This window comes from Miscanthus floridulus, chromosome 16 (genome assembly GCF_019320115.1).
Source record: "Miscanthus floridulus cultivar M001 chromosome 16, ASM1932011v1, whole genome shotgun sequence".
NCBI classification, from domain to species: Eukaryota; Viridiplantae; Streptophyta; class Magnoliopsida; order Poales; family Poaceae; genus Miscanthus; species Miscanthus floridulus.
This window is the reverse complement of record NC_089595.1, coordinates 69,692,611-69,704,617: the sequence shown is the minus strand read 5'-3', so window position 1 is coordinate 69,704,617 and position 12,007 is coordinate 69,692,611. Positions and strand designations below refer to the sequence as shown.

The following is a 12,007-nucleotide window of genomic DNA, read 5'->3' as shown; positions in this document are numbered from 1 at the left end:
TACTCTTACTGATAACGAAGAAGACACCTACATTTATGTTTGTGACATTAATCCAAACATGCCAAGTGTTGGAAAGAAGCGTGCTGTAGAAAGAGGCCTCAAATATGAACGTTTTAATATATTTTGACACCTAACCATGGGTTCTATTGTTCAACACTTGACTCTTATTTTCAGGCTACAGCGAGGAACATTCTCTCAGCTGGATACAAGAAAATGCAGAAGCTCTAAGTTTTGAGGATGGATCTATGGGTGGCTGTACTTATTACCTTTGGGATCAGAAATATGAGACACATTGAGAAAGCTCTATCAGAAGCTTACAGGTTGGCTAATTTCTTTAGAAATCCCAAATAGAAAACTATTAGTGCTCCTGTCTCGAGTATGTTGCGAGCTGATACACATCAGTATGCTGTAGCGATTTCTTTCATATTTTGGATGTTTGCAAACTTTTAACCATTGTCGGTTAGATTATATAGCATGTGCTTTTATATACAAGTTTGGAAATGATGACGCTTGTTTCACCAGCCATGCAGAAATTCAGAATGTTGCATAATGCTTGTGCTAAGGTTTTATATCTGGATGGTAGCATCAGCCACGTGTGTTGTATATGTGAGGGAAAGAAAAATCTTGACTTGCTAGAAATTGGTGGTACTTGAACTGCAATCCATTGCAATACTATAATAGTTTCACTATAGTAGCATTTATATATGCTTATTGGTTCATGTCCTCGCTGCTCATATCTAAATAGTGAGGGAGAGAAAAATCTTGAATGGATAGAAATCTGCATCATTTATTCTGTATTTTTTTGATATACTATTTGTTTGTTGGCACTGAACATCGCACAAAGAATAAGGACATAGAGCATCATCTATTACTATCGCACAACGAATAGGTTCCTTTGCTTCACTGTCCACCATCGTTCTTACAATTATTGGTATTTCTTTCTTATAATTATCTCCATGTTCTTCCAAAATCTTTCAAGAAAGCTAATTTAGTAGGCTATTATTGATCAATTTTCTTTTTTTTTAAGAAAATCGAACGGAACCTACAAATTATTTTGTTACTAATTGTGGATTAGTAAAACAAGTGGCAAGTAGCCTATCATGCTTTCAGAAATAGCAAGCAGAAAAACTATGCCAGTGAATAAATGGATTCATAAAACAAAGGAAATTCGATTAAGTTAGCTGCAGCCTTGCATAATGTTGTCAGGTTTATAAGAGCACAAGAAAGATATTCAGGTACTGAGATTCCTGTGGCATGATTTAGTCCTCCCTGCTAAAATAAGTAGCACATATCTAACATAAGAGAGATGACCTCTTATTATATTGTATCAGTGATTTGTTTCAAAAAAACATTGTATCCTTGATTGCTATGGTTATTTTTTTGTTTCACAAATTTAGCCAGTTTGTTGCAAGAAAAAGTAGTTCTTGATATAATTTGTTTGGCTATTGATATTAATAGAGAGAAGGTTCTGCACTCGGAAATGGTATGGTGAAATGTTGGTTGAGCAATTCAAGCATGCCCTGAGATAGGTATTGTTTATGTCAGAACATTCCTATTGTGAAATGTTGGTTGGGTTTGGATTGAGTAAGAAAAGCAAGTTAAATATGATGGGCTTTCTGGATATGAGTCGGTATTGGTAAGCTAGAAGCCTATATTCTGATATACCTATCTTATGGCGCATCTTTGTAAGCTGGTATGCTAGAAGAAAACTGCATAACTCAGTGTTGTCCTAAGTTCTGGTTATACTTAGATATCTTTTTATTGCTTTATAGGTAATGTGTTTTGGCTCTCCTCTACATCCTATTGGAATCACAAGCTTCAAGATAGTATTGTTAAAGAGAAGATGCTTAAACCCAATAAACATGGACACCTTAATTGAGCTCCTTTTAATGTATTCTCTTTTTAGTGAATAGGACTGACTGAAACTATGCGTCTTACCATAAGTTATGAGTGTACACTAGCTGTGGGTTTTTAATTAATAATTAATTAGGTTCATACTATCATGTAGGATGATATGAAAGAATTTAGATTGAAGCTTGCGGCGATCTTGCTATCGTCAGAGTTAAACAAACGAAATGGTGCTCCATATCTTGATAGGGATGAAAATATTGGAAGCCCAAGCGACTGTGCCATAATAGAGAATCCAAAGATGGTTGATCAAGTGTCCACGAAAAAGAGAAAATATTCTGAGAAGGCCAAATGCTTAGTGGTTCAAACAGGCACCCCTCAATACATATAAACTCAGAATAAATCCCCACAAGTCCATGCCAACCAAGACTCTGATGAGTTTTGGGCATTTGAGGCCATGAAAGACATGCTAATGAACAAGGAAGAGATGACTGAGTTACTGTGTGATTACATCATGGCAATTTAAGATGAAGCGACGTTGAAGTAAGCTACATGCTTATTTTAATTACTTTATTTACTAATAATAGTGTGTTATATGACGAAAACCATCATCTGTGTCTAATGCTTTGCAGGAAGCCTTGGGTTAAAGGTTTTCATCCCTCCATGATTGCCCTAAGTATCAAGGACCTACAAGAGTTGTTAATGAACAATCGAGATATCTCTGAGAATTGTTTCAACTTAGGTGTCCGTTTTCAGGCAGCTCGAGAGAACAATACAATGAAAAAATACAATAGTATTACGAAGCATCAAATGGACCTAAGATTCTGTGTAAGCACATTTTTAAAATTCTTATCGTGCTATATTATATTGTCTTATTTGTTGTTCTCCTAATTGTATAAAGTAGGCCAAGTTATACTAATCCTGACTCTCGATATCCTTCACTTTCAGAAAATGTGTGCTTTAACAAAAATATCAGAATACCGTAAAAAATACACTAAGAAAGAAATGGCTGCTGCGATTGGTATATGTGAGGATATGGAATACAGCTTAGCACAATGCAGATACGTAAGTCACTTGCTCCTGCTTTTATTACTTGTTTCCTATATACTATTCTAAACACTACCATGTTTGTAGTTTCTTTTGTCATGACTACACGTTCGAAAGTATATGCTTTATGTTTTCGATCAGAAGGAGAAGATGCTTATCATGATTGATCCTAGATCTATTGAAGACGGGTGTAAAGACACACCAGCACTGATGTATGCCAGGTACACTCTTGGATTTACATTGCAGTACACGGACGCAGTGAATGTACATATTTTTGGATGGAATGAGGATATCTTCAAATAGAAATTCAGACGAGAAGGAAACATTGCAGATGACATAGATGTGTAACTAACTCAGAGTCACTATGGCTTGCAATAATAATACCTACGATTTAACTATTTCTATATATCGCTGATCGTGAATCTTGTCATAGACACATAAGTGGATATCTTATTCTACAGTATATGTCTACGTGGAATAGACCAAAAGCCACACATATTTATACAGTGAGTATAACACTTTGTTTTAAGTTTTTGTAGAAGATTTTTCAAGAGACGCGGTATTACCCATGCGATAGGCACTAATATTGACATATATACTCGAGCCTGTGTACAGGATGGTATGGAGATGCGGTGGAACTTATTCGTAGATTTATTGGTGCACGAAAGAAATGGATATCGGAGATTTCTTTCTGCCGATATAAAACATTATCTTAGGCGTATCACGGAAAGGTCTATAAAGTAGAGTTTGTAATCCTGTGACGCCGCGCTCTCCGTGACTGTTAATTTCACAAACTTTACTTTTTGGATTAACTATAACTTTAACATTGATATTTAATTTTTATAGTATTGTTATCTTATCGTGCGATCCGTGTGTTTTTAGTATAAATTATTAGCTACCCGTAGCAACGCACGAGCACGCTACCTAGTAGAATATAAAATCCAATTCATCCTTTTGAGTTAAACACACCACCATGTTCGCTTGAACTTATCAGCAATGGAATAGTGTTTTTTCTCTTACAACCAATCAGCTTCAGTTGGTTTATCAGCCGCAGAAACCCTTGGCCGAATAGGTTTGGGTCTTAATGCACATACTAGTTTTATTTGAAGAGAGAGGAGAGGGTATTCTTATTCTAAGTCTAGCAACATATCACACTAAGACATTTAATGATAAGAATTGTTTTCCTTAATTACATGGGCCACTTTAAATGAAAATAGTCTAACATCCTTCTACCTTCACGTGGTATCTAACACGGAGTAGTACTTTAGTTAGAGCTGGTCATTAGAGGTGTCCTAGGAGCCAAACTGTTGGAGGTGTTCCCTTAGCACACAATAAGGGGAGGGGCAGTGGCGAATCTAGGATTTTAGATCAAGATATGCCGTTAAAAAAATTTTATATATAAATCGGTAAAATCGTTTGACAATTCGGTAACAATTATAAAATTTGCAATGTAATTCCGCATATATACACTAAATAACACGATAAGTTTTAAATTTGAAGATTAGGTTGAAAAACATCCACAACATTACAATATGAATAGTTCAGGCATCATAATGATAGCTCCAAATATATGTATAAAAGAGAGTAAGAGACTTACAATACTACTTATCTGACTTTTTTAGCTGACGCTTTCTATGGGACATGAATGCGTTGATGATATCACCTTCTTCCAGCCAATTATTAAAAAGGGATGCAATATCTCCATCTCTCTTGATAACTACACAATTATTAAAAACACAATACCAAACAATTAAACAAATTGCAAGTGCACGGATTGAATCCTCAATCCTCATGTGATGACACAAACACTCACATGATACTAAATTGTTGATCAATTTCGGTTGTCTTTGATGTTGAGCAAATCTCCGACCTCACTGCATATTATTGATGACCGGATAATATTAGCCATGAATATAAACATGATCTTTCTATAGAAAGACGAATAGTAAAAAAAGAGATTGATTCTCACCATGGTGACTCAGGCAGTCGGACTATATATGCACGTTAATCGTGCACGCGCATCAGGCCGATCCTCCATGTCACGTACTCGGCAGTCGGCGCCGCGAAGATTCAAGCCTCGAGACGGCGGCCAGCGGGCGAGACTCTAATATATGATACTAGTAGATCAATAGGAAGTCCAGGCGTCGGTGGTCAGGAACTGCGCGTTCTAAGGACTGGACCTTGACTTTCCGAATTTCCGCCTGGCGTCCTTATGGCCGCGTGGGCAGGACCTGGGCTTCCCGTCCGTATGGCCACATGGGCCTCGAAACCAGGAAAGTCCATCATCCCTCGGCAAGGAGCAGCTGCTGCGTTCGTTTTCCATGGTGCAAATACGGTCTTTTTTTGTTTTTTTACAAATACAGATGTATATACATAAAAGCTATTGCTGGATCTGCAGGGTATGCCACTGCATACCTGGCATAATCTGTAGCTCCGCCCCTGGGGAGGGGCCCAAACTTAAGCACTGAGCAAAGATTATTAACAAATAATAATAATTTCAGACTTACAGAACTACTAGATCTTAATCACACCACACTACAACAAGCCGCAAGAATGGTGCACGCCGATCCTGCGCTTGCACTTTCATTTGCCTTGACATCTCTGGGGCGGGGACGGGAGAACATATCCCTTGGACCTACAAAGAGTCAAAGACACGCGGTTTCTGGCTTCACTCGTCAGCAAAAGACGGGAAAAAGAATTCAGCACCGACGACGCCCAACCGCCATCCAACGTAACGCCCGCACTGAGTTACCACTGTCAAAAATGCGGCGTGCATCTAATTCGTCGACTTTTAACAGCTAGCCGGGCCGGGGCGATGAATTCGCTTCTTAGTAACTGCAGCAGCCAGCAGGCACCGCCGCCGACAGTCTTACCGATCTGATCACCTTTCCACGGACCACGGCTGCTGGATTCGGTTTTCCAAATTTCCGCGGCGGCGAGCGAGGGCAGAGAGTCCACCCGCGCGAGCATGCATTGCAACTCGTCGGGCGATAGCATGGTCCACGCACGCAAAGCGGCCGACAAAGCCGAGCGCGGACAGATCGACAAAGTGCAGCATCTCTCGCAAGTTTTCTTAAAGAAACCCGAAACGAATATTTGCATGTGTGCGCATGCGCGGCCGTTCGGGCTATATATGCCTCGGCGATCTCTCGCATTCCTACTCACCAATACATAACCGAGTAACTCAGCTACTATATGCTATAAGCTATAGAGATAGATCTCCATATATCAAACCATAAAACAGAAAGAGAATAGAGTTGTTTGTATAAGAACGTGAAAGAATAATGGAGGGCGTCGGCCAGAATAACCTGCAGCAGCCTCCACTAGGTGATGGATGCATGCATGGTCATCTTTAGTTTATACTGCTAGCTCCTATTCTTCTCTTTGTGGTTTTCGCTGATCGATTCTGTTCTCCGTGATATTCTAAATTTGTTCCTCGCTCGTTTCAATTCGATTCGAGCACTGCATGCTCAAAATTCAGATGCTCTATTCGTTCTTTGTTCTATCATTGGCTGATCTCGCTCGCTCCGCCGTTATATATTAGGCTACCCGACTGTGGACTATTCGGAGAAGCAAGGCCCGGCGTTGCCGCGCGCAGGACAAACAAGAGCGCGGGGACGAAAGACTAGTTTCATCGATGGATGGTAGGTGTCATCAGTACTTTGCTTGCGGATGTAATTCATCTGCCAATGCCCATTGCAATCCCAAAAGGTGTTATTTGATTAACCAATGCGCGCGTGTGGTTCCATGTTTTTTTTTGCAGTATTGCGGCTCTGTGTTGCTGCTGGCTATGTGACCTCTGCTGCGACTAGAGCGCAGCAGAACAGACCTGATGCATACAAGCATAGAGTGCAAGCGAGAGCCACGCACTAGTGTGCTGCATACATGTATACGTATGTGTTAAGGAGTTGAAAGCAGATAGTTGGTGTTTTTCTTCATTACTTCTGTGTAGATCTACATTGCTAGAGTGAGATATATGATCGATCCTTTTCAGTCTGATGTATCCATGTATCTGTTTTGATCACATTGCTAGCCAAAAAAAAAAACTAGTATGGGTTTTTTATGTGTATGCATAAACAGTTAATCATGTTGGATTGATCATGAGCAGTTAAATGTGAAAAATCCCAACTGGTTGTGTGTTGTCAATGGTTATGAAAGTGCAAAGGTAAGAAAGACCTATTGTGCTGCACTTTTAAAGAAACAAACAGTGCAATTCAGAGGGCTGTCTTATGCCTTGATCAGAGGCAAGGACACACTCGTAGCAGCCACCAAGATGTATTAAAGGAAGCGCACCCCCCCCCCCCCCCCCCCCCCCCCCCCCAACGCGTAGCAACAAGATAAATGAAGAGGCACCCCAAGCCATCTCAAGCCAGTGAAAGCAACTCTAGAACAGGCCACTCATCAGGCAGTTGCTGCAGCACTAGGAAAGGATTCCCACACCTAGTTTCTATTACATTTCACCTGCTCCAAACAGACATGGGTCGCTAACAAGCCGCAATAGCTAACTCGTCCAACGAAGGTATGAGCAACACTAGTTTGTTCATGTTCATGTGTCCTAATTCTAGAGCTTATCGATCCTACAAATCTAACAATAGTATCGAAGCTAGCCTAAGCTCAAGTTAGAACCAACTAGTCATGTTGTTCATACCTAGTTCATGTTGTTCTTCTGAATCAAGCACATTAGTTCCTACCTAGTTTCAGTGGTGTTTCCCAGCATCTAGAAAAGAGGGGGATTGAATGAAAGAACACCAAACACTTCAAAATCAGAAACCCTAGATCCACAAATCCCCACATTTCCCCAAGAAACTCGCCAAATCAAGGAACCCTAACCCTAAATAGAAGGGCATCGGACACCCCTGAAGCTCGTAATCGCTTGTGCGGCGCCATGGTTCGACGTCCGCCACATTCGAACAAGCAGCGTGGCCTTTCACGAGCACTCGGTCGCCGTCGAGGCTAGCCACCTCACGACACCATAGCTGTTGCCAAGGGTCGCCATCATGTGAAGGATATGTGTGTGGGGCCGCCGCATAGGGTGTGCGCGCCGACACCGCATCACCATAGCACCGTCGAGAAACCACTCCACGGAGCCGCGTGTGAGCCACCGTAGAGCGCGACTCCAGCAAAGGGGATCTCGGTGGCGCCGAACTTCTCCGTCGGCTCGCAGATGGGCAAGAGCTCGGGCGTGACAGTGGGCGCCTCCTACCACTACGAGCCCCGACGGAGGCCACTGGCTTACGTGCGTGCGGGGGTTAAGCGCCCCCTCCCACCGCCACGAGCTCAGACGGCTGGGCCGCTGGCTTGCGCATGTGAGGGCACGAGCGAGTGAGCGCCCTATTGTCACCGCAGACACCCGGCCGACTGGCCTTCTACTGATGTGCACGCGGACGCAAGCGTGATGGAGTCGCCACTGCCGCCGCTCTGAATGGGAGAAGGGGAGGAGAAAAGTTACGGTTGAAGGGAAGGTAGCCGGCTCTAGTTTGTTTACCACTTAGGGTGACCTCCACCATCCAATCAGATTAGATGGCCGCAAATAGCCATGCCGCCGATTGGGCCAAATGGTCCGACGAGGGGGGAAAAGGGGCCCATATGGCTTTGTCGGCCCGTGACCCAAGCAGGTGCACAAAGGGAGTAGGAAGGCTAGGCGAAATGCAGCCCGGCAAGGAGGTGTAGACCATATCTAATTTTAATGTTTTTATATATGCAACTTGTTGGCTGTACAGTTACGGGCCAAAATTCAGTATTGGAAAAAATTGAATCAGGAAAAGAAAATTTAATTTTCCTTTTACATTTAACACTATAGGTTGTATAGTGTTGGGCCAAATCACCTTAAGAGCCGAACTAAATTGGGCTTTATTACTTTTAGTGCAACTTATATCTTCCAATTTCACTATTTTAATTATAGTTTAAGCCCAAAATTAATGCATGTTTCCGATATGTAATTAAAATAAAAATTCTCTAATTGAGTTGGAACCAATGAAAGAACTTGATTAGTGAATTTCACTTGTCTCTCATTAAATTGGAACCAACGGGAAAAATTGATTACAGACATAGAAGTTATTAAGTGTGGCTTATATTTATTATTCTTACCAACGTTGATTAATAAATATTTGTCACAAGATTTTATTCTACTCTATTTTGAACCAAATGGTGATGATAGATTAGAATAATAAAAGAAGTTTTTTTTGCATGAATAATGGTTGTTTTCTTGCATTAATATTGTCCATTGATGATGTTTATTAATTCTAAATGTAGCTTTTAATGTCTCAAACATTGCCGGAATGATAAACGGCATGGAGGAGCTTAATAGGAGCAAATTATCCTTTATGGAAGGGAAAGTTGGCATCTCCTCTAATTTGCTCTAGCTTGATAACTGGCGAGACCGATTTTTGGACGAAGCCCAGGGACTTCCGCATGACGCCTAAACCACACCTTGGAAAGGTCCTTCCTTCGGGGAAGAGCAGTATAGTAGCATGGTGGTCTGTAAGTAGCTCTCCTTTTTTCCGGAGAGCTAAGGTTTCAATTAAATACATGTCAAACATACACGAATGTGCGATGAGAAGTGAAGAGCTACAAATGGAGATGAACATGTATGTATAGTCTAGTAATAACTTGTGCATGCATAATGTATAAACTTGCGTGTAAAGGCATGTAACAGCTTATTCAAAGATGTTGTAGCAATTTGTGAGAATATACAATAACAACTTGTGGAGCCTGTGTAGAGAAAGTATGGTAACTTGTGTAACTTGTATTGTATCTGTAACACCAACCGAGCCAATCTAGCAACTTATATGCTAGTTTCAAAAAAAAAGCAACTTAAATGCTTAAAGGTTAGCACCTCTTGCAAATGCAATATAGCAACTTGTGTTGTGTATACCTAACAGAAATTTGTGTAGAGAGATGATGTCCCAATTTATGGTTTACATCCGGTATGTAGTAGCTTATCTTGTATAAATATTAAAATAATATATAAAGCACATATACAATATAGATCAAATGTACTGTACCGACCTGCTCTCAAGGTAAGCTAATAACTGTCAATAGTCGATGAACACGCAGCATACTTATATTACTAAGAATATGGTGCACAGGTCCAACCAAGATTCTTGCGATGGACATGATCACATTAAGCATTATAAAGCAATCACTTATATAAGCAAGGTACGCACCGTCGCACCCTGTAAGAATGTAAGGAATCATTTCCACCAAAATATCCATTTGAGCTAAGCTATAAAAATCCAAACATGTAGAGCTGAAATCTTAACCCTACATTAATTGTAACACCCTCGGTGTTACACTTTAAATCATTTACTAAAACACGTCATGAGCATCATACTTATGGGGTAATGCATGTGATGAAACGAATAGGTGAAGTATTTCAACTAAAACGATCAATAAGAATGCAAAACGAAAAGTTACTTCACGATTCGTACAATTATCAAGTATGGTTGTAAAGCAATTTTTATTGAGTAAAATTACTATAGAACTTATATATGGGGCTTAAATAAAGTTTGGAGTGTGAACTTTGTAGAAGATAATGAAATACTTGCTGTTGAAAAATAACCTTGCTAGCTAATATTTCCAATAGCTTAGAAATACAATTTGAAATAGAGTTCAACTCAAAACTTAGAAAAATTTCCAAGTCTGTTGACGGTTAGACATTGCTATGTTTAGCAAACTATTTTGAGGAATTGGGTTAAAGAGCGATGTAGTGTTATAGCTTGATTAAGTAGCCTCATATACCATCTTGAGTGTAGTGAAGACCGTTTATGTTTAGGAGTAACGGTTTGGTCGCGGTAGAAGCTTTAAAATCCGTGCACAACATGTTTCCGGTTTGCTTCCCCCGCGTGGGCACGGTCACCGCGCGTCAGTGGTTGACGTCGCCGCGTCGGTGCACCTCGCGCGCACCCGCGTGTTGCCACGCTGAGCTAGCCGTGTGCCATGTGTTGTAGACAAGGCCCGATCTTCCGAAAGGTATGGTAGCGTCGATTGGTGGAGACTCGGCGTTCACGATCTAGGCTTCGAACCAAGATTGATTCGGACCCCCGCAACCGTTACACCACTGCTCCGTTAGTTATCAACCACGCGAACGTGATTGACCTCGCCGAGAAGGCTTTCCTGCAAGCGAATCGAGAACATAAGTAAGAACGGGATGAACGTAATCTGAAATTGCAAATAAATATGAGGCTTATGAAAATAAGGAGTTCAAGTCTTTATTCGAAAGGACTAATCACCACAGGCGAACAAGATCAAGAACTGGGGCCCTGGTTCACAGCAAGCGGCCTTAGCGGCGATAGTTGCAGCAAAACGACGTCTGTTTCATGAGGAAATCAAGAACTAAACAAAATCCAAACCCTAAGGAGAGCGACGGCTGCTATTTATAGAGTCTTGGGCGTCACCCCCCCTGGACGCGCCCCCTAATGGGCCCAAACACGATACACGGTCCAACGGACCAAAAGACGGTGTCGCAGCACCCTGGCAGATTCTGGACGCTGACTTGTTTCGACGATTCCCGTTGATTCCGAAGGTCTTTTGATGTGAAACCAATTGGGTTGGCTTCCTTATCCAATTAGCTTTCCATCCATATGAGGATCATCGAAAACGGAGTCCGGATACATCCTGGGTGACTAATTTAAGGCAGACTGGTCCTAGAACCCGAGACAGACTCGAACTTGAGTTGCTTTGGGCCTCCACCTTGGGGACTCAAACTGAATTAGCCTCGGACCTCCTTCTTGACGTGGAAACCCTCGCTGATCTCCTTGGTCTCCATATGGTTCTCCAAGCATGATCATATGTATGGAGGTCATGTCCTCATCATCCTCCCTTTCTTGACGAAAATCCGTCCTCGGCGTCGATTTTGCTTGAAGTCGATCCTGCATAACATGAGGACAAACGAGGTTTCTAAAATAATAGGAATAGACAATGTTGTGAGAAAGAATATGACCACATGTCCAGGTTTGTAGCATGTCTTGTCCTACAGACATGTAGTCTGCTCGATTGAAATACACACAATCTTTGCCAATACTATCCTACAAACGATTAGTACTAACAAGAAATATATGCTCCCTTTCTCTGGATTCCACTTGTGTTCGAAAAGCAAAACTAGAGGAATATG

The 12,007-nt window shown here is 41.3% G+C and overlaps 1 long non-coding RNA gene across 1 annotated transcript; it reads left to right on the top strand.

Annotated features, from left to right (window-relative positions):
- Window positions 1-6,068: 6,068 nt before the first annotated feature.
- Window positions 6,069-6,891, top strand: LOC136514324 (uncharacterized). Its single transcript, XR_010773608.1, has 3 exons — window positions 6,069-6,222; window positions 6,440-6,539; window positions 6,659-6,891. It is a non-coding gene; the product is annotated as an uncharacterized lncRNA (long non-coding RNA).
- The last annotated feature ends 5,116 nt before the right edge of the window (window positions 6,892-12,007 follow it).